Source organism: Lactuca virosa, chromosome 4, assembly GCF_052849685.1.
Source record: "Lactuca virosa cultivar CGN04683 chromosome 4, Lactuca_virosa_CGN04683_v6, whole genome shotgun sequence".
Taxonomy (NCBI): domain Eukaryota; kingdom Viridiplantae; phylum Streptophyta; class Magnoliopsida; order Asterales; family Asteraceae; genus Lactuca; species Lactuca virosa.
Window position 1 is genome coordinate 220,542,384 of NC_136429.1, and position 24,013 is coordinate 220,566,396.

The following is a 24,013-nucleotide window of genomic DNA, read 5'->3' on the forward strand; positions in this document are numbered from 1 at the left end:
GATCCAGAGTCAGCTTTTCATAAAAAGAAGGACAATAACGTAGGAGAATTGACCACACCAAAGAAATCACCATTCAAGGATCTAAAATTAGTTTTTCGTAAAAAGAAGGACAAGCACGTAGGAGAATCAAGCAACAACCCGAAAGACGAAGGCACTTTTGAAGGCATTGAGAGCACTCCTAATAAAAAGGAAACTGGTTACGAAACAGACAAAAGTAGTGAACCCAAAATTGAGCCAAAAACCTACATGACAAACATTGTCGACATTCCAATGGAGGCATACAAGAAAAGAATTTGAGATGACACCGGTCCAGGCTTAGTGCAACCCGCAATTCTCGCTACTGCTACTTTCGAACTCAAGGGACATATCCTTTCCGCACTCAAGGATATCCCATTTGCAGGAAAAGATCATGAAGATGCATACAAACATCTCGATGAAGTTAATGACATCGCCGATTACTTCAACATTCCGAATGTTCCACGCAAAACGATGTTGTTGAGAATGCTTTTGGTTACTTTCAATGGAGCAACGAAAGATTGGTTAAAGGCGCTTCCACCAGTTGCGATCACTACATGGGCACAAATGTGTGAAGAATTCTTAGAACAATTTTTCCCACCATCAAATGTGTCTAAACTCAAGAAGGCCATAGCTAATTTGAGCAACAAATAGGTGAGTCACTATATGAAGCATGGGAGAGCTACAAGGGATTACTTCGAAGTTGTCCCCAAAACGATCTTAATGTGTAACAAGAAGTCTCAATCTTTACGATGGGGTAAATATCACGACAAGGCAACTCCTTGATTCTCAAGGACCATTGACAAAGAAGAATCTCGCTGAAATTTAAGGAATTAATTGAAGAATTTTCTAAACATTCGAGAGAATACAATAATCCTCGATATGATACAACAAGGGGAAACGTAAATTCAGCTTCAGAGGACATGTCGTCGGTCTTAGGAATGTTGCATAACATGGACATGAGGATGACCAAAATGGATCAAACGATCTATACTATACGAGTGGGGTGTGAAAACATCTAACCAAGCATTGTGATCTTGATGAAAATGGAAACCGCAAGGTTCAAGCTTTTTAATCGAGCGGTGATTGTTATGATGATGTCACACCCCCGAACCAGACGGCGGAAACGTCTGGGGGCTCGTGTGACTAACAATTGAATAATCATCACAATGAATATACATGAAGCATAACACATTCATCACCAACATTACATAATACAACTGACATTGTTTACATCAAGTACATTGTTAAGATACATAAGTTCTAATTGTTAAAAGTACGATAAGTGCTATTACATTAAACAAAACCATACACACTTTCATATCTTCCAGCTTAACGATTACCTGAGAATACAAGTTATTTTGAAAACGTTCAACATATATAATGTTGGTGAGTTCATAAGTATGTTTGAGTAAAAGTTTTGGTATCTTTCATAAAAAACCCAGAAAATCCGATATTTTCTGTAAAACGTCTAAAAATGTTGTGAAAATCAAGTATAAATGCATGTGTGAATTACATAGTTATAGTTTATAAAAAAAAGTAGTTTAGTTTCATTGTATTGTGAGTAAATGATAAATGTATATGAATAATTCCTCCAGAAAATCCGATATTTTCTAGTTTTATACCAATGTCTAAATTCTTATATCGTTAAATATGTTGTTTTGTATTGACACAATCAAAGAGTTTATCTTCGAAAGTTTACTTTTGGTATTGAATCTATATATGAGCCGTTATAACCATGCATGATAATGGCTAGGTCGACCGTGTTGGTATTTTTCCAAATGTCGGTCATGACTAAGGATGTTGTCGCCCTAGACTGGCCTAGTCTAGCTGTAGCGAGCAGCTAAGGCGTGGGGGGTCACCCCGTATAGATCTATACACAAACTCCCGCTTTCCTACCAGGAAACTCTGATTATAACTACAGGCTACGATTGTACACTCAGTGGTGCCAACCGACAAGTCTCACTAGATTCTTAACCTCTTTTGTATTATGTTTAATGTTTACGTATTTGTGAGATGTTTTTGTATTCGAAAGGTACTTGAATAAATTTACAGAGTTTTATGATTACATAAGGGTATCGTTACGTCTTACTAACACATGAAATTTTCCATTCCAAGCGCTATTAGTATGAAATTGGGCCACAAAGGCCCAATCACATGTATAAGGGTAATTTAGGCCCCAATAGGCATGTAAATGGGCCACAAAAGCCCAATAAACATGAAATCCTTAACTTAGGCCCAAATTAACATGTAAGTGGGCCACAAGACCCAACGAACATGTCATGGAAAATATTGGGCTAATTTCACACTCAATTGGGCCCTTAGGGCCCAATGGCCAATAAATGTGAATATTGGGCCCAATAAATAGTTTTTGACGTAATTCGTTCGTCGTTTGATTCGATTGTTTGTTTTAGTTCGAGGCTTAATAGATTGATGATAAAAAGCTTTCATTTTGTAAAAATGACGTTTTTGGCCAATAAGGTTAGAATGAATCATTCTAGGCCCAAATGGTCCAAAATGTTATAGATTTATGAATTGGGTCTAATTAGGATCCAATTAGGGCTTCTAAGTCCAATAAAGTTGAATTGGATGCTTATTGGTCCATTAGGCCCAATAAGGAGCTCCTAGTCTAAAATGGACTTAAACCATGGATCTTAGGGCTTCAGACTCTTTGATGAATATAATTTGTGAATCTAACTGAGCATTGGGTGAGATTTACTTAAAGTATATGTTTTACAACTATTGAATGGTTACACAGGAATAGAATTTCCTAGCTAGAATTGCCAGTTATGACATCATCCCCCCGTTAGAGGGAATTTCGTCCCGAAATTCTTTTAAAAACTAGGATTGTGAAGGAAGGAATAAGTAAGGGTACTTTTGCTTCATCTGGTCTTCACGTTCCCACGTGAATTCCGGTCCGCATTTTGCGCTCCAATAAACATGGAATCCTTAACTTAGGCCCAAATTAACATGTAAGTGGGCCACAAGACCCAACGAACATGTCATGGAAAATATTGGGCTAATTTCACACTCAATTGGGCCCTTAGGGCCCAATGGCCAAGAAATGTGAATATTGGGCCCAATAAATAGTTTTTGACGTAATTCGTTCGTCGTTTGATTCGATTGTTTGTTTTAGTTCGAGGCTTAATAGATTGATGATAAAAAGCTTTCATTTTGTAAAAATGACGTTTTTGGCCAATAATACTCAAATCTTTAATTAAGGCCCAAAGTTTTGTAAAAATGATACTTTAGTCCATAATTTATAAAAGTTTTCAATTTTGTCCCGAAATGTCTAGAAACTTACAGTTTTAACCCAGAATGTTATGTTTTCACATTTAGAACCTTGTTTTGCAGAAAAATACATTACAGCCCCTTGTTTGTAAAAATTTACATTTTTGGCCCAATTTTGGAAAACGTTACATTTTTGGTCCAATTTGAAAATAAATGACATTTTCACCTCTAAATTTGGTTTATTTACATTTATGACTCAAACCTTGGCCAAATAACATTTTTAAACCTCAAAATCTCATTTTTTCGTAATTTGGGCCCAAAAGTCGTGAGGCCCAAAAGTTTGGCCCAATAAGCTTAAATTGCATTTTTGACCCTTATAAAAGCATATTTAGCATAAAAATACCCTTTACCTTTAACAAGATTTTTGTTGAATTATTTTGCATCTTACACATATGTTCACTTTTGGCTTGATAATATGTTGAATATAGTGTTGTAGTTCTTAGATCTTTGTTACATACACTTAAAATTTCGAGATTCACTAAGATCTAACACATTTTTACCAAATAAATTAAGGATTCACACAGAACATGCATATAACACATAGATCTACACATTTTACTTGTATATTCCCCCAAAAATCATGTAAAAACCAAAAAGAAGGGGGTATGAACTCACCTTTGCTTTGATTTTTCGGTTTTGAAGAGAAATGAAGAATATTTTTGGTCCTAGCAAGCCTCCCTGAGTTGATTTCGAACTTAAGAAGCTTCTAAGGTGTTCATGGAGTAAAGTTTTGTAAGAAAGAGTTCTAGATGTTGAAATGAAAGAAGATGTTTGTGTTTGATAGCACTTACCAAAGATTGACAACACTTGATGTAGATCCTTGAATCCAAGCTAAATTTTCGAGATTTCTTTGAAGGAAGGAAGAGGATGATCCTTGACAATAATGGAGAGAATTTATGTAATGTGTGTGTGTTTGGTGGCTCTCGGCCGAGAAGAAGAAGAGAGGGTAGAGAGAAGTCTTGAGGTGACTTGCATGGAAAGATGTTGGTCCATGCATGGATATATGGTGTATAAAATGGAGGTGGCACCTCCCATAGTCAACCCTCCCCATTACACTTCTTTTCCTTTTTTTTTATGCTTGGACCGAGATTTTGGGCTAGGAGGAAAGAGTAGATTAGGCCCAATAACTCTAGCTAGAATACTTGGACCCTAAACATAAGGTTTTTCGGCCCAATGGGCTCTCGGAAGCATTCACGGCCCAATTAGAGTAAAAGAATGGGCTTATGGCTCACTAATGGTTAATTGGATTAGTTATGGACCAATAAGGTTAGAATGAATCATTCTAGGCCCAAATGGTCCAAAATGTTATAGATTTATGAATTGGGTCTAATTAGGATCCAATTAGGGCTTCTAAGTCCAATAAAGTTGAATTGGATGCTTATTGGTCCATTAGGCCCAATAAGGAGCTCCTAGTCTAAAATGGACTTAAACCATGGATCTTAGGGCTTCAGACTCTTTGATGAATATAATTGGTGAATCTAACTGAGCATTGGGTGAGATTTACTTAAAGTATATGTTTTACAACTATTGAATGGTTACACAGGAATAGAATTTCCTAGCTAGAATTGCCAGTTGTGACATCATCCCCCCGTTAGAGGGAATTTCGTCCCGAAATTCATCTGGTCTTCACGTTCCCACGTGAATTCCGGTCCGCATTTTGCGCTCCAACGAACCTTCACGATCGGGATGCGACTCTGCTTTGTACGCTTCACCTCGCTATCCATAATCTCTACTGGTTCTTAGACGAACAGGAGATTCTCGTTTATCTCTATCTCTTCCAAAGGAACAACAAGGGTTTCATCTGATAGACACTTTTTTAGATTTGAGACGTGGAACACTGGGTGTACGTTGCTGAGCTCGACGGGTAGCTGCAACTTGTAAGTCACTGGACCGATCCGGGCAAGAATCTCGAAAGGTCTAATGTACCGCGGGTTCAGTTTTCCTCTTTTCCCAAATCGAATCATTACTTTCCAAGGAGAGACCTTTAACAGCACGCGATCCCCGACTTGAAATTCTAGTGGCTTCCGCCGCTTGTCAGCATAGCTCTTCTGTCGTTCTCGCGATCCCTGAAGTCGAGCTTTGATTTGGACTATCTTCTCGGTTCTTTCACGAATGATTTCAGGTCCTGTAAGTACACTGTCTGGCGATTGCCCTTTTTCTAGTTGAGTGTCACCCACCTCGGCCCAGCATAGGGGCGATCTACATTTACGACCATAGAGAGCCTCGAAGGGAGCAACCTTGATGCTCGTATGGTAACTGTTGTTGTAAGAGAATTCGATCAGAGGCAAGTGGGAATCCCATGATTTTCCGAAGTCAATCACACAAGCTCGGAGCATATCCTCGAGTGCCTGGATAGTACGCTCACTCTGACCATCCGTCTGCGGGTGGTAGGCGGTGCTCATATCTAGCTGTGTTCCCATTGCCTTCTAAAGAGATTGTCAGAATCTTGAAGTAAATCTGCCATCTCGATCCGAGATAATAGATACTGGCACTCCATGGAGTTTCACGACCTCCTTGATGTAGATTCGGGTCAGCTTTTCCATCTTGTAGGATTCTTTTATTGGTAGGAAATGATCGGATTTTGTCAATTTATCGACAATTACCCAGATAGCGTCCAACCCGTCTGCTGTCTTTGGCAATTTGGTCACGAAGTCCATAGTAATCCTTTCCCATTTCCACTCGGGTATCACTGGTTGTTGTAGTAGTCCCGAGGGCTTTTTATATTCTACTTTCACCTTGGTGCAAGTAAGACACTTGCCCATGAAAGTGGCTATCTCTGCCTTTATATTAGGCCACCAATATTGCTGCTTGATATCCAAATACATTTTATCTAGTCCCGGATGAATAGAATATCGCGTCTTGTGGGCTTCATGCATGACTATCTCTTTGAATCCCCCAATTTTGGGGACCCATATTCTATTCATGAAGTAGTGGGTTCCGTCGTCTTTAACTTCCAGCTCCTTCTCCATTCCTCGTAGCGATTCACTAGCGACATTCTCTGGCTTCAATGCCTCCAATTAAGCTTCCTTGATCTGTGAAGCCAGATGAGATTGGATGGTGATTGACAGAGTCTTCACACGACGATTTGAATATTCCTTTCTGCTCAGGGCATCGGCTACCACGTTAGCCTTGTCGGGATGATATTTGATCTCATATTCATAATCATTTAACAGCTCAACCCATCTTTGCTGCCTCATGTTTAGCTCCTTTTGATTTAGAATGTGCTGGAGGCTCTTATGGTCTATAAAGATGGTGCACTTGGTACCATAGAGGTAGTGCCTCCAAATTTTTAAGGCGAAGACCACCGCCCCCAATTCTAGATCATGCGTAGTGTAATTTACTTTGTGCGTTTTCAGCTGTCAGGATGCATAAGCAATTACCTTCTCTCGTTGCATGAGGACACAACCTAAACCTTGATTCGAAGCATCACAGTAAACTATGAAGTCTTTGGTTCCCTTCGGTAAGGATAGCACTGGAGCACTACAGAGGGCTTGCTTTAAGGTTTGGAAGGCAAACTCTTGCTTTTCGGTCCACTTGAAGGGTACGCCTTTTCGGGTTAACATGGTGAGGGGTTTGGCTATCTTGGAAAAATTCTGAATGAATCTTCGGTAGTAGCCTGCGAGACCCAAGAATTGGCGAACTTCTGTTGGCGTTGACGGAATTACCCAGTTTTCGATTGCTTTGATCTTGGAGGGGTCCACATGTATTCCTTCCTGACTGACTACATGGCCCGGGAAGTTCACACTGCGGAGCCAGATCTCGCACTTGGAGAGTTTCGCATACAACTTTTCAGTCCGTAGGGTTTCTAAAATCTGTCGAAGGTGTTGGCTATGATCTTCTTCACTTTGAGAGTACACGAGAATATCGTCGATGAAAACGATGACGAATTTATCAAGGAATGGGCGGCATATTCGATTCACGAGGTCCATAAATGCAGCGGGGGCATTTGTTAGACCGAAGGGAATTACGAAGAATTTGTAGTGACCGTATCGAGTTCGGAAAGCAGTCTTAGGAATGTCCTCATCTCGGACTTTGATTTGATGATAACCGGATCTCAGATCTATTTTTGAAAAGTAACTAGCTCCTTGAAGCTGGTCAAATAGATCATCAATTCGTGGAAGTGGATACCGGTTTTTGATGGTGAGTTTGTTTAATTCCCAATAGTCGATGCACATCCTGAAAGATCGTCTTTCTTTTTAACGAAAAGAACCGGAGCTCCTCACGGCGAGAAACTGGGTCTGATGAATCCTTTCTCCAGGAGTTCGCTCAGTTGGCTTGATAATTCTTGCATTTCAGCAGGGGCAACCTATAGGGTGATTTGGCTATTGGAGTGGCTCCAGGCACTAGGTCGATTCGGAATTCGATTTTTCGCTCTGGGGGTATTCCCGGAAGATCTTCTGGAAACACGTCCGGGAAGTCACATGCCACTGGGATGTTGTGAATGCTCGCTTCCTCTTTGGTTTTGTCCACCACGTGAGCAAGGAATGCGTAGTTCTTCTTTTGTAGACACTTTTGTGCCTTGATACATGAGATAAGACGAAGGTTTACGCCGAGTTTATCTCCGTAGATTATTAGGGTTTCGTGATTAGGAAGATGAAGGCGAACGACCTTCTCGTGACATATAATATCGGCATGATGGGGGCTTAACCAATCCATGCAGATGATCACATCAAAACTCCTAATATTTATAGGCATTAAGTTTATTTGGAAAGTGTAATTGTTTAGTGTTAATGTACATCCTATATAGATATCTTCTGTTGTTTGTGATTTCCAATTAGCCATTTCCACCGTAAAGGCTTCGTTGAGCTTCTGGGGTTGTTGATTTAGCAAGTGTTTGAATTTATTACTAACAAAACTTCGTTCTGCCCCACTATCAAATAGGATGCATGCATACGAGTTGTTAAGTAGGAACGTACCGGTGACAACGGCTGGGTCCTACACTGCTTCACCTTGACCCATTGTCAGCACTCTTCCTGGTGCACCTGCCCCTTAATTGTTCGCGTTGGGGCAGTTTCGACTGAAATGCCCGGTCTTCCCACATCTGTAGCAGGTATAGCTAGCTCCAGCATTGGTGTTGTTGTTATTTTTGTTGTTGTTGGTGGTGGTGGTCGTCATCTGGTTCTGGGGAAGCTGAGTCCTACAATACTTTGATGTATGGCCCTTCCTGTTGCACCTCGTGCAACTCATCTCTCTGCACTCTCCATGATGGTGGAAGTTGCATTTGTTACCCTTGGGAAGATTTCCTGAATACTGCTTTGAAGCATTTGGCGTGTTTGAGGCTGGAGCATGTGGTGTGGTGGTAGCTTGTGTTGCAGCATGGACAGACACCGTTTGTTGCTTCTTAGATGATTCCGAGTTTGGCTTCCCCTTTCTCTTGTTCTTTCTCCCGTTCTTGTTCTCTTCTTCCTTCTTAACCTCCGTTTCCACTGCCTTGGCACCCTTCTTATTGCCATGATCGTACAGTTTCTTGGCCAGTCTCTTGGCGCTATAAAACATCTAAGGGTTTGCCGCAATGACATTCCCTTGGATAGGTGCAGTCAATCCCCAGATAAACCTCTCAATCTTTTTCCCTTCTAAGGTGATCATCCAGGGACACAAAAGGGATAGCTCGCTAAATCGGGATATGTATGTGTCGATGTTGGAGTTTTGAACCGTGAAGTTCCACAACTCTTGTTCCATCTATTGAATCTCACCCCTAGGACAATATTGTGCTAACAACATTTCCTTCAGCTCTTCCTAGGGCATCGCGTTTGCCACCGGGAGTGTCATGGCCATTCCACCAGGAAAGGGCTTGGTCAATAAACGTGCAGGCTGCAAACTTGACCTTACACTCATCCGGACATCCGCAGATTTTGAAGACGGATTCTACATTCTCGATCCATCTCTTCAGAGCTATTACGCCTCCTGTCCCATTAAAGGTCTGAGGCTTGGCATTGGCGAAATCTTTGTAAGTGCATGCTCGTGCGGCTCCGTGGTTTGTCCCTTGATTGGTGCTTCTGGCTCCCTTCTCGTTGCCTTCTCTGTTGTTTCCTTTGCGTATCTGTGCAAGTGCTGCAGTGACCGCAGTGGACACTGCTGCTTGGAATGCAACCGAGTTTATCTCAGGTGGGGTCGGTGTTGCGTTGTTTCCACGGGTGGGTCTTTGAGGCATCTTTCTGTCATGGAATGGAAAGATGTTGAGTGCCTATCGTTTTGCGTGTTTGTGATCCTATAAACTAGGGGCATAGTGTGTGTATTTAAGTACTTTCATGCATTAACATTAAAACAAGGAAAATAAAACACATAGTAGGCGACAAGTCATGATAAAACATAAAGCATTTTCATTAATACTAAAAGTTTTGATACATGAAAATTTGCCAAAAGGCATGCAGTACATGAGAAAATATAAAATCCGGCAGCATAACGACCCTATGAGTAGTGTAATCACTTAAACATAGAGTCGATGAGAAAACATAAAATCCGGCAGCATAACGACCCTATGAGTAGTGTAATCACTTAAACATAGAGTCAGTAGTACATAGCATAGTACGCCTAAGGGAAAACCTAATACTACCGATAGCTACTGCGGGTCCTAGTCATGGTGGGATGTGTCAGGGGGTGGTGCTGAGGAAATGGATCCTCCCTGAAGACGAGCCACCTGTCGCTCCGCGTCTCAAAGTCGACTCTCCCACCTCACATGTATCATGTGGAACTCCCAGATAACCTCTCGTGTTTCCTGCTCCGCCCGCTCAACCCTAGTCCACATCTGGTGCATCTGATTGGCGGTGCTCTGAGCCAGATCGCCAGTGTCCCTCAATCATCTCACCATGACTGGAAGTGCTCGGTCAGCTGGTCCTCCATCCCTCAAGTAATAGATTTCGCGAGCCTTGCCAAACGGGGGTCGCTGTCCCTATTGTCTGCTCCATCTCCAAATGTCGATACCTCAGGGAGGTGTAGGGCCGTTAGGGCCCATTCGGTGAGCTGGCACCCTCACTGGGTATGGTGGGTTGATGATTACAGACTCAGTGTCTGAATCATCATCGCTGTTGTCACCAGACTCTTCTTCTTCAATGTCTGCCACAGGTTCCGCAGGTCCCTCTTCGATTTCTTCTTCCAGTTCCTCCTCTTCCACGGGGTCCTCTTCAGGTTCCTCGTCGGACTCCTCTAGCCATCCGTTATTTCCTTGATTGGGAAAGTAGGGATCGCCAGGGTGGTGGAAACCAGCCATACTGACTGCACGAGGGTGTGTAAAGAGATCACGTTTTGAATATCTCCTATAGTATATTTTTAGTTATTTGAGTTTTGGGTTCCCTAGAGTTTTTGGAGAGCAAGGTAGGCTTTTGGACTCATTTCCCGCTATGATTACTCCCGAACACATGTTGGTCATATTCTGAATAAATATAGTTGATCAGGCTATATTTACCCCTAATATGACTACATAACTGCCCAGGTTTAATCATAGTGTTCAATTTCCTCCAGAAGCTTTTATTAGATGTTGTTAGATTATTATCCTAGTATGCGCACATAAGTGTGAGATTTTTGTTTTGTTTAGAGTTATTTAGTCCCATTGTGTTTATAGTTGCATATCATGTATGGTTAGATATGCTAGTTCACTATAAACATTGCTCTGATACCAACCTGTCACACCCCCGAACCAGACAGCGGAAACGTCCGCGGGCTCGTGTGACTAACAATTGAATAATCATCACAATGAATATACATGAATAGGGGTGCAAACGAGCCAAGCTACTCGCGAGCTACTCGAGATCGGGTCATTAAAAGCTCGACTCGAAACCGATTCTAAACGAGCCCGAGCCGAGCTCGAGCTTAATATTAAGCTTGTTTATTAAACGAGCTCGAGCTCAAGCCTATGTCACTAAGCTCGATTAGGCTCGCGAGCCTAAAGGAGCCTTTATATAATATAATTTATTATTATTTATATATATTAAAATAAAAACATATTAGGGGAATTATGAATTTAGGGTATTAGTAAACGAGCTTTTTAACAAGCTCGAGCCGAGCTTAAGCTTATTTAGGCACGTCAGATAAAAACAAGTCGAGCCCGAGCCGAGCTTGTATAACTCTTTACAAGCTCGAGCCGAGCTTAGTAAAAGAAAGCTCGAATCGATCCGAGCTCGAGCTCGAGCCTCATATAACTTAAACAAGCCCGAGCCGAGCCTGGCCAGGCTCGGGCTCGGCTCGGCTCGTTTGCACCCCTATACATGAAGCATAACACATTCATCACCAACATTACATAATACAACTGGCATTATTTACATCAAGTACATTGTTAAGATACATAAGTTCTAATTGTTAAAAGTACAATAAGTGCTATTACATAAAACAAAACCATACACACTTTCATATCTTCCAGCTTAACGATTACCTGAGAATACAAGTTATTTTGAAAACGGTCAACATATATAATGTTGGTGAGTTCATAAGTATGTTTGAGTAAAAGTTTTGGTATCTTTCATAAAAAACCCAGAAAATCCGATATTTTCTGTAAAACATCTAAAATGTTGTGAAAATCAAGTATAAATGCATGTGTAAATTACATAGTTCTAGTTTATAAAAAAAAGTAGTTTAGTTTCATTGTATTGTGAGTAAATGATAAATGTATATGAATAATTCCTCTAGAAAATCCGATATTTTTTGTTTTATACCAATGTCTAAATTCTTATATCGTTAAATATGTTGTTTTCTATTGACACAATCAAAGAGTTTATCTTCGAAAGTTTACTTTTGGTATTGAATCTCTATATGAGCCGTTATAACCATGCATGATAATGACTAGGTCGCCCGTCTTGATATTCTTCCAAATGCCGGTCTTGACTAAGGATGTTGTCGCCCTAGACTGGCCTAGTCTAGCTGTAGCGAGCAGCTAAGGCGTGGGGGGTCACCCCGTATAGATCTATACACAAACTCCCGCTTTCCTACCAGGAAACTCTGATTATAACTACAGGCTACGATTGTACACTCAGTGGTGCCAACCGACAAGTCTCACTAGATTCTTAACCTCTTTTGTATTATGTTTAATGTTTACGTATTTGTGAGATGTTTTTGTATTCGAAAGGTACTTGAATAAATTTACAGAGTTTTATGATTACATAAGGGTATCGTTACGGCTTACTAACAAATGAAATTTTCCATTCCAAGCCCTATTAGTATGAAATTGGGCCACAAAGGCCCAATAGGCATGTAAATGGGCCACAAAAGCCCAATAAACATGTAATCCTTAACTTAGGCCCAAATTAACATGTAAGTGGGCCACAAGACCCAAGGAACATTCTGACAACCCGAAAATCCTTGTCTTGTAAAGTTCAACTATTCAACTCAGCCGAGTGTCAGCCTTCGTTTTGCTATCTTCTAACGAAATTGTGGGTCTATATGAGTGTTCTAGGCTTAGAATAACCTAGATATGAGTCTTAGGAAGGGTTAGAATGTGTGTAGCATCACAAAATCGGGCCAAACACACCAAGCAAGGTGTGTGCGGCCGCACACCCGAGTGTGCGGCCAGCCAGGCGCACACAGCCAACCGCACACCCTCCCAGCCTCACACTCTAGCCTATATAAAGGACCCTAATCTAACCTTACATCCTTTTCCACTCCTTCAAAGCTGGAACATTCTCTCTTAAGGATCCTTCGTGTTTTCATCCCCAAACGGCAAAACAAGTAAGTATTCATCCTTAGATCATTGATACAACACATTAGAAAGCCTTTTCCTCGAGTTTGATCCATGAAATCATCATTATAGATGATCTTCATGTGTGTACGTCCGCACACACATCATGTGTGACCGCACACCCATCTTTTGGTCCTAAAATGGACTTAAACACTCATCTAAACATAGCATCGCCCAAAACACCTTCTTAGGATCATCACAAAGCCTTGGAAAATCGATTTGGACACATTTTTATGGGAGTGTACGACTGCACACAGGCCTGGCCACACACCCTGGCCGTACACCTGGCCGCACACAGGCCTGGCCGCACACTGTGGTCATACACCTGGCCGCACACATACAAAAGTCGAGTTTGGTGGCCTTACACTCAAATCTCAGGCCCTACACTCATTTAGGGACTTCAATAGGTGTTTGTAACACTTAATTCTAAGTGTTTTCATGTCCCTAAGGTGTGTCCATGTGTCCATTAGCGGTTATATACCCTAAGAGTATTCATATATGTGTTATTACATGTTAAACTAGGATCCGTTTGTGCTCACGACTTCATTCGACACCTGGCGATCCTATATCCATCTTTCTTTCGAGTTACTCACCTCAGGTGAGTTCATACCCCTTAATCAACCTTTAAAATGATTTTAAATGCTTTTATGGGGGGGATACAAGTTGAACTATTAAGTTATTATATCAATCACATGTGATTAATAACTGTCAACCAAATAGATTTTTGCATGTTAAACTGTTTTATCTAGCTAAAGGTTTTCGAATCTTGTTTTCAAATCTCTTTTAAAGTACTAAAATCTCTTTTTAAATTACTAGACTTTTATCAAAGTCTTTTAAACTTATATTCTTGTTCGATTCATGTATATATAGATATAGTTATATAAGTAGGGTTTGAAGGACTTGGGACTGATAGCCCGCTTTATTTCCTGTTCCTTGTTTGGTTGTGGACTTAGAGTATCCGGTTATTTGTCCGAGTGTCGTTGAAGTCCTAGTTATATATTATGTATATCTATTTAGATATTAAAACTCTTACTCCAGTTCAGCGCCTTTGGGTAGCAAAGGTACCTAGATAACCTCTCAAGTAAACTATAGTAGGTATAGTTTAGAAACCAGAAATAACTTTTATGAGGAGAAACTAGCTATACCAATATTCTAAAACATGTATTTTTAGTAAAAAGAAACGTATATAGCAATCAGAGCATGAGATACATCCTCATGACACGGATTTCACCATTGTCGAGTTGGTAACCAGAGTCTCCTGGAGGGAGAGCGGGCATTGTGTGTATAGATCTATACGGGACAGACCATCCCACATCCTGACTGCTAGCTATAGTCCCGGCCGACCAGGCCAAGGGGTGACAAATGTCACATTTATTTCGACACCAGCAGATCGTCGTGTTTACATCAGTCAATCAGTATGGTTACGAGTATCTTCACAGTTACCTTATAATTCATGGCCTTAAGGTAATTAGTACCACGGTAGTTTTTACATATAAAACTACGGTACTATAATCTTTTCCCTAATACATTAAACCTAGAACGTTTTGACATAAAACGATAATGTAAAACTATATTTTGATAATGATAGTAACATTTGGGAAAAATGCTCTTTAAACACAAAACAGTCGGGTCTTGGTAGAAGACTGCTTTTAGTAGAGAAACTCATCTTTTTTTTAACATGAAACAGTCGATTCTTGGTAGAAGACTACTTTATTAGAAAATACAGGATTTTCTGGAAGGAATTCAAATACTTCATAAACTTTTATCTCCATCGTCTAATGAGATTATTTTGAGGAAGAACATGTATTTATATCAATGTCGTTAAAATACTTATGAACTCACCAGCATTAAAAATGCTGATCCTCTCTTTCAAAATAACTTGTATTCTCAGGTCGTCAGTAGACAGGTACACTCCGGGAGCTTTTGCGAAGTCAGCCTTGTACCGAGCTGCATCTTATGTTATTCTCTATATTTACTTTTGATGTTGTTGCTAAATGTAACCTATGTAAAAACTTATATTATTAATGCAATGGTTGTTGTACTTTGATTACTATACTGCATGTGTTTTGATACTAAACATGACGTCCTCCACCCCAGAACGTTTCCGCCGTTCCGGTTTTGGGGTGTGACAGATTGGTATCAAAGCATTGTTTATAGTGAACTCTGTATATCAAATCATAAAAGATATACAACCTATAAATATAATGGGATAAAAAAACACTCTGACCAAGAGTTATACTTTAAAATATGACCATATTTTACAAAAGTATAAGTACATCCAGAATATATATACCAGAACAAGTATCACAAGAAGAACAATAATAAAAGTCTTTGGATGTTGAGCATTACCGTCAAACCTGGGCAGTTATGTAATCGTAAGCTGGAATAAATGTAGTCTGATTGACTATATTTATTCAAGATGCGACCAACGTGTGTTTGGGAGTGACGGTGGTGTTGCAATAAATCTGAAACTTACCATATAGGAATGCTAGAGCCGAACATAAAGTTTAAAATTCTATAGGAGTATTTTATGATACTATAGACTAACAATAAACCAGAAAACATGCCCAAAAATTTTAGAATCAAATATGTAATTAAAATGCTATAGGAGTATTTTAGGAACCATAAATAACCTTGTGTGAAAACTAAAAAGACCCTTATTGATAGGTCTATGATTACAGAGTGTATGCTTACAAGGTTATATATAGTGAGGATCTCATAGACAAAGAATGTGTGGTTTCGCTCTACTTCCTTTTCCTTGTTTGGATGTGGATATAGAGTAGTATCACATATTCAAAGGCCTATTAGATCTAAGTTATATATGATTTGTGTACACTATGTAATTGTAGAAGGACTCGATATGGATCACACATTAAAATGTTTTAATAATCTCCTAAGATTCTTTAGACATTCCCATTCTCGCATAAACCCCTTTAGAAGACCTTACCTACTTCAGTAATCGGCAGAGGAGTCGATAAAGACCCAGAAGAGGTCCATTGAGAAAGATTTACAAGTGGGAAATACATGAACAGTGATGAGACTATTGAAATCACCATGTGCCTATATCTTTTAGGGTCATCGGTGGGAGATTCGCCTGAACTTCCGAGATTTCAGTCATCCATTATGAAAGGATGACGATCAGATTCAGAATCGGAAGTAAGGCGGAACGGAAATTCAGTATGTCTACAGGAGACGAGACCCTATATAAGTACCCGAAGAAAACCAACGTTTATTCCAGTCAATATTAAACGGAGAACAGAAGGAGCCAATGTATGAAACCCGAGAAGTGTTCTACCCCTATAAAGTCACACTAATAACCCATAAATTAAAAACAACTTAGTGAGTTAGTGGTTACACTACTCACACTATGTGTTAGGCAAATCGTCTTTCCTGTCGCGACTAAGATAAACAGATCGGATCACAAAACCTCGATTGAGAGTGTTTAGCCCTAAACTTTCATGAGTCTTTTTCTTGGATAATCTTCGTTCCGAAGTTCTTTCAAATCTTTTCTAAGCCGGAGAGTGAACCTCTCCAGTATAAAGATAACTTAGTTGGAACGACACCCGATTTATGGCTTTCCGATACACTTACTTCTACCCTGTTACAAGGACTGCATCATAGGGATGTAGGTCGACCTTTAGAGAACCATAGCTCAAAGCGCGGGAAAAATTTATGCCTATTATAGTAAAGAAAGATACGTCTAGGGGTAACCATCGTTTCTCATCAACTTGTGTTCCTCATCGTGTAGGAAAAACCATGCCTCCGAAGAAACGTAACCAAACCGCTAGCAAGACACCGACTCTTCAGATCGATGAAGCTACGTTCCAAGCTGTAGTTTTAGCAGTCGTAACAGCTGTCATGGCTCACCTGAATGCTAACAACACAAATGTTAGCAGGAGCACTATCGGGAATCCCGATCATAGCAATGGACAGCAGCAACCAACACCGATGTGTAAAGCCACCCAAGAACTCCAACCTAATCCCCTGAAAAGAAACTTTGAGAATGAGAAGGGGAGTACCTCGACTCAAGGACCTTCCGAAGGGCAGCAAGCTGAGGTAGTCAATACCCCTGTCAACCCGCCTGTCTCAACACCAAGAAGACCATACCTAGGAAACTTCCCTCACTGCAACAAGTGTGACTACCATCATTATGGAGTCTGTCGAGAACCCTTTTGCGTTAGGTGCAACATGAAGGGGCATACCGCTCGCAACTGCAGAACTCTGATTGAGTTCATTACATCAACCACCAATGTTGGGACCAGTCCAATATGCTACCTATGTGGTGAAATTGGGCATTTCAAGAAGGACTGCCTAACTGAAAGAAATGACAAAGACGCAGGAGGAGTTTAACCCTAATACCTAGAGGAACATCAAGGAACCCGGTAAAATTTTGGTACGCTTCTCAACCTTAAGTAGCTAATCGAAAACTTTAAATAATCAATTCTAATTGTAATTACTCCCTCGTTAAGGCAAAAGTCGCATCACTGTTGTAAAACTTAAAAACCCATCAGGTAAAGCTATGATGGATTAGTATATACGTTAAGGCCATTTATGATTAAGATTGATAGACCTCGAGTGAGTGATGCAGCCTTATTTCTTGTTCCTTGTTTGGTTGTGGATTTAGGGCGGAGTAGCTCAGTCAACAGTCCTTTTAATCTTAATTATACATGACTAGTGTATACTAGGCGGTTATAGAGAGGCCTCGTGAGAAATCCGTTCATGAAAAGTACATTATTACAAAACATCAGGACCCCTAGCGTTCAGCGACAATCATGTCGGTCCAAGTATTCGCGATAGTAATACCATGGACGAACCCGAAACGCTAAGAACTTGTGTGACCTGTTCAGCACATGGTCCTATCAATCTTCATTCTATATCGTGTCGATGTTTATTAATTTCAACACTACCGTCAGCCATGGTTCGACTTGGTTCGGCCATGCGAGAATTCCTAGTGCTGTGTAAAAAGAACTTTCATCTTATCCTAAGCGTCAAATAAAAAAATCATTTCGAACCTAATGCGAACCATCTGTCGTCTCTCTCATCCAACCTTCAGAAGTACCTAGGAGAGGAGTACCGCGCGTTGTTAACTAACCCCATTAAACGTTAAAACCTAAAGCGAAAGGCACTACAGATATTCCGGAAGACAATAACCGCCCGAGGCCTACTCAATAGATCCTCCAGAAAGACCACTTGCATCGCACGATCAAGTTCGTGAATCAAGAGTAAGAACTCATGGGATTAACTTACTACTACTGAGTATATGCATTAGAGTGGTTTATAACTTAGGTCGATAAGATTTAAGATGTGTGCTTCCGCCCTACTCCATGTTCCTTGTTTGGTTGTGGGTTTGGGGTGGGGCAACACATCTGAACATCCTGTCAATCTCAATTACATACGACTTGTATACACTGAGTAATAGTGATTGAGCCGAGTATGAGGTCTACCATGAACCTTAAAATAAAACCCTTCATCATATACCCATAGGAAAGGAGCTGAAGTCAAGAGAACAATTGTGGGTTAAGCTACTAAAATGACTACAAATTCGAAATTTGTTGTCATCCCGGTTAAGCCAACATAGTAGCTGACACCCTCAGTTAGGAAAAGTAACTCAAGTCGTAAGAGTCAAAAACATTGACTACGACCATCCATTCACGCCTGATCCCACAAATTAAGCATCTCAGTAGTGAGCCAAGAAACCTGGAAAGTTGTGGCAGGTTAAACTCTGAGAAGAATGGATGAGGAAATTAGAGGTTCTGAGTGGCAGAGTCTTATGCCATCTAGATTTAATCTAGATAGAGAAACTCGGTAACATCGGAAGAGTAGTTGCAAGGGATGCTCGCACTACTCAATCACTTCGTTCATCCAGATGCAGACGAGAAGTGCCTAGGTCGGAAAAAGTTGTGATAGTGCCTCGTTATGCGAGAAAAGTTACCGTCACCCTATAGATGATAGACTGCATTCACCAAAGTTAATACTAGGATGCTAAGAACCACATGATTACCTCCACGACCATGAATACTTGAGTAAAGTAGACAGCAGGTTGCGTTAAGCTTTATAACCCATGTCATAAAGAGATTGTTGACTCGACGCCAGTCTAGGTGTTAGTCGACGGGTTATACAAGATCACGCGCTTCATACAAACTAGAGGAAACAGACACAATGGAGAATGGAGCATGTCTTAGAGATTTGTTAGACTACTAGGTGTTCCAAGGAACATTATATCTAAGAGATAGTGGAACCACCTCCCGAAATAGTCAATCACTTCATAAAATCTCTAAGGGCGAAGCTAGCCCTGCTTAGAGACTGCAATCCATGAAACAGCGAACCAAATGAGAGAACGAATCATTTGATTAAGGATCATGCTAAGAAAGCACCTAATAGGCTATGATGAAGTGGGAGTTATCTAAGTGCAATCTGGTAGAATTCTTTATCATCCCGACATTTGAGGTGTTTCTGTTCGAAGCCCTCACGAGTCGAAAGTGCAGGTCCTTTCTGCATTGGACTGAGGTAGATGTCGCGCAACCAATAGATGCCAACATATAGCCAGCATCTTCAATGATCCAGAAAACCTCCGAAAGCCAACCAGTAGGAAATACGAATCCGAATACGACCTGAGACTCCTAGGAATCCAATCAGAAGGACTACACCTCCAGTAAGAGAAAACTTTTGGAACATCAGAATGGTGATCACGCCAAGTGATGATCTCACCATGGAAGTACATTATGTTTTGGGTACGGAATGTTCTATTTTCCAAAGAACTTAGGACCATTAGAGATTCTTGATAAGAATTGGTCCAGTATCCGCCAGACCCCAACTACTTTAGGGATTCCATAAATTCCACCCTAATCTATCCACGTCTCAGCGAGTGAACCAGTAGTACCCGACAAAACTCTCATCATTTTCTCGACTAGATCCATAAAAACCAGAGTCACGTTCATTAAGGGAAATAGGAGAAATCTAGCTCGGTAAAGGAAACTGATGAAACCTTATTCCGTATAGCCTAGAGATCGGAGGAGAAGCCATACCTCATGACAAAAATTCGCTAAAACTCAGTATGGACCTGATTCCCCTAAGGAACGGGCGGATCATCTAGAGCATGAAGTAGCCACATCTTTCGTATCCACCCTTGAGTGTTCGTTAAGATTCTAATTTCGGGACGAAATTCCCTCTAACGGGGGGATGATGTGACAACCCGAAAATCCTTGTCTTGTAAAGTTCAACTATTCAACTCAGTCGAGTGTCAGCCTTCGTTTTGCTATCTTCTAACGAAATTGTGGGTCTATATGAGTGTTTTAGGCATAGAATAACCTAGATATGAGTCTTAGGAAGGGTTATAATGTGTGTAGCATCACAAAATCGGGCCAAACACACCAAGCAAGGTGTGTGCGGCCGCACACAACCAACCGCACACCCTCCCAGCCTCACACTCTAGCCTATATAAAGGACCCTAAGCCAACCTTACATCCTTTTCCACTCCTTCAAAGCTGGAACATTCTCTCTCAAGGATCCTTCGTGTTTTCATCCCCAAACGGCAAAACAAGTAAGTATTCATCCTTAGATCATTGATACAACACATTAGAAAGCCTTTTCCTCGAGTTTGATCCATGAAATCATCATTCTAGATGATCTTCATGTGTGTACGGCCGCACACACATCATGTGTGACCGCACACCCATCTTTTGGTCCTAAAATGGACTTAAACACTCATCTAAACATAGCATCGGCCAAAACACCTTCTTAGGATCATCACAAAGCCTTGGAAAATCGATTTGGACACATTTTTATGGGAGTGTACGACCGCACACAGGCCTGGCCGCACACTCTGGCCGTACACCTGGCCGCACACACATAAAAGTCGAGTTTGGTGGCCTTACACTCAAATCTAAGGCCCTACACTCATTTAGGGACTTCAATAGGTGTTTGTAACACTTAATTCTAAGTGTTTTCATGTCCCTAAGGTGTGTCCATGTGTCCATTAGTGGTTATATACCCTAAGAGTATTCATATATGTGTTATTACATGTTAAACTAGGATCCGTTTGTGCTCACGACTTCATTCGACACCTGGCGATCCTATATCCATCTTTCTTTCGAGTTACTCACCTCAGGTGAGTTCATACCCATTAATCAACCTTTGAAATGATTTTAAATGCTTTTATGGGGGAATACAAGTTGAACTATTAAGTTATTATATCAATCACATGTGATTAATAACTGTTAACCAAATAGATTTTTGCATGTTAAACTGTTTTATCCAGCTAAAGGTTTTCAAATCTTGTTTTCAAATCTCTTTTAAAGTACTAAAATCTCTTTTTAAATTACTAAACTTTTATCAAAGTCTTTTAAAATTATATTCTTGTTCGATTCATGTCTATATAGATATAGTTATATAAGTAGGGTTTGAAGGACTTAGGACTAATAGCCCGCTTTATTTCCTGTTCCACGTTTGGTTGTGGACTTAGAGTATCTGGTTATTTGTCCGAGTGTCGTTGAAGTCCTAGTTATATATTATGTATATCTGTTTAGATATTAAAACTCTTACTCCAGATCAGCGCCTTTAGGTAGCAAAGGTACCTAGATAACCTCTCAAGTAAACTATAGTAGGTATAGTTTAGAAACCAGCAATAACTTTTATGAGGAGAAACTAGCTATACCAATATTCTAAAACATGTATTTTTAGTAAAAAGAAACGTATATAGAAATCAGAGCATGAGATACATCCTCATGACGCGGATTTCACCGTTGTCGAGTTGGTAACAAGAGTCTCCTGGAGGAAGAGCGGGCATTGTGTGTATAGATCTATACGGGACAGACCATCCCACATCCTGACTGCTAGCTACAGTCCCGGCCGACCAAGCCAAGGGGTGACAAATGTCACATTTATTTCGACACCAGCAGATCGTCGTGTTTACATCAGTCAATCAGTATGGTTACGAGTATCTTCACAGTTACCTTATAATTCATGGCCTTAAGGTAATTAGTACCATGGTAGTTTCTACATATAAAACTACGGTACTATAATATTTTCCCTAATACATTAAACCTAGAACGTTTTGACATAAAACAATAATGTAAAACTATATTTTGATAATGATAGTAACATTTGGGAAAAATGCTCTTTAAACACAAAACAGTCGGGTCTTGGTAGAAGACTGCTTTTAGTAGAGAAACTCATCTTTTTTTTAACATGAAACAGTCGAGTCTTGGTAGAAGACTACTTTATTAGAAAATACAGGATTTTCTGGAAGGAATTCAAATACTTCATAAACTTTTATCTCCATCGTCTAATGAGATTATTTTGAGGAAGAACATGTATTTATATCAATGTCGTTAAAATACTTATGAACTCACCAGCATTAAAAATGTTGATCCTCTCTTTCAAAATAACTTGTATTCGCAGGTCGTCAGTAGACAGGTACACTCCGGGAGCTTTTGCGAAGTCAGCCTTGTACCGAGCTGCATCTTATGTTATTCTCTATATCTACTTTTGATGTTGTTGCTAAATGTAACCTATGTAAAAACTTATACTATTAATGCAATGGTTGTTGTACTTTGATTACTATACTGCATGTGTTTTGATACTAAACATGACGTCCTCCACCCCATAACGTTTCCGCCGTTCCGGTTTTGGGGTGTGACAAACATGTCATGGAAAACATTGGGCTCATTTCACACTCAATTGGGACCTTAGGGCCCAATGGCCAAGAAATGTGAATATTGGGTCCAATAAATAGTTTTTGACGTAATTCATTCGTTCGTTTGATTCAATTGTTTGTTTTAGTTCGAGGCTTAATAGATTGATGATAAAAAGCTTTCATTTTGTAAAAGTGACGTTTTTGGCCAATAATACTCAAATCTTTAATTAAGGCCCAAAGTTTTGTAAAAATGATATTTTAGTCCATAATTTATAAAAGTTTGCAATTTTGTCCCCAAATGTCTAGAAACTTATAGTTTTAACCCAAAATGTTATGTTTTCACATTTATAACCCTATTTTGCAGAAAAATACATTTTCAGCCCCTTGTTTGTAAAAATTTACATTTTTGGCCCAATTTTGGAAAACTTTACATTTTTGGTCCAATTTGAAAATAAATGACACCTCTAAATTTGGTTTATTTACATTTATGACTCAAACCTTGGCCAAATAACATTTTTAAACCTCAAAATATCATTTTTTTCGCAATTTGGGCCAAAAAGCCGTGAGGCCCAAAAGTTTGGCCCAATAAGCTTAAATTGCATTTTTGATCCCTATAAAAGCATGTTTAGCATAAAAATACCCTTTTATACATGTAGGATCAGTTTGGCCCTTTTAAAAATAGAATTTTCACTTTTTACCCTTATCTTTTGTTTTCTTGACAATTTTTAACCTTTAACAAGATTTTTGTTGAATTATTTTGCATCTTACACATATGTTCACTTTTGGCTTGATAATATGTTGAATATAGTGTTGTAGTTCTTAGATCTTTGTTACATACACTTAAAATTTTGAGATTCACTAAGATCTAACACATTTTTACCAAATAAACTAAGGATTCACACAAAACATGCATATAACACATAGATCTACACATTTTACTTGTATTCTCCCCCAAAAATCATGTAAAAACCGAAAACATGGGGGTATGAACTCACCTTTGCTTTGATTTTCGGTTTTGAAGAGAAATGAAGAAGATTTTTGGTCCTAGCAAGCCTCCTTAAGTTGATTTCGAACTTAAGAAGCTTCTAAGGTGTCCATGGAGTAAAGCTTTGTAAGAAAGAGTTCTAGATGTTGAAATGAAATAAGATGTTTATGTTTGATAGCACTTACCAAAGATTGACAAGACTTGATGAAGATCCTTGAATCCAAGCTAAATTTTCGAGATTTCTTTGAAGGAAGGAAGAGGGTGATCCTTGAGAATAATGGAGAGAATTTTTGTAATGTGTGTGTGTGTTTGGTGGCTCTCGGCCAAGAAGAAGAACAGAGGGGAGAGAGAAGTCTTGAGGTGACTTACATGGAAACATGTTGGTCCTTGCATGGATATATGGTGTATAAAATGGAGGTGGCAC

At 39.9% G+C, this 24,013-nt stretch overlaps 1 non-coding gene across 1 annotated transcript; it reads right to left on the reverse strand.

Annotated features, from left to right (window-relative positions):
* Nucleotides 1-630: 630 nt before the first annotated feature.
* LOC145110472 (small nucleolar RNA R71) lies at nucleotides 631-736 on the reverse strand. Its single transcript, XR_013709849.1, has one exon. It is a non-coding gene; the product is annotated as a small nucleolar RNA R71 (small nucleolar RNA).
* Nucleotides 737-24,013: the final 23,277 nt, after the last annotated feature.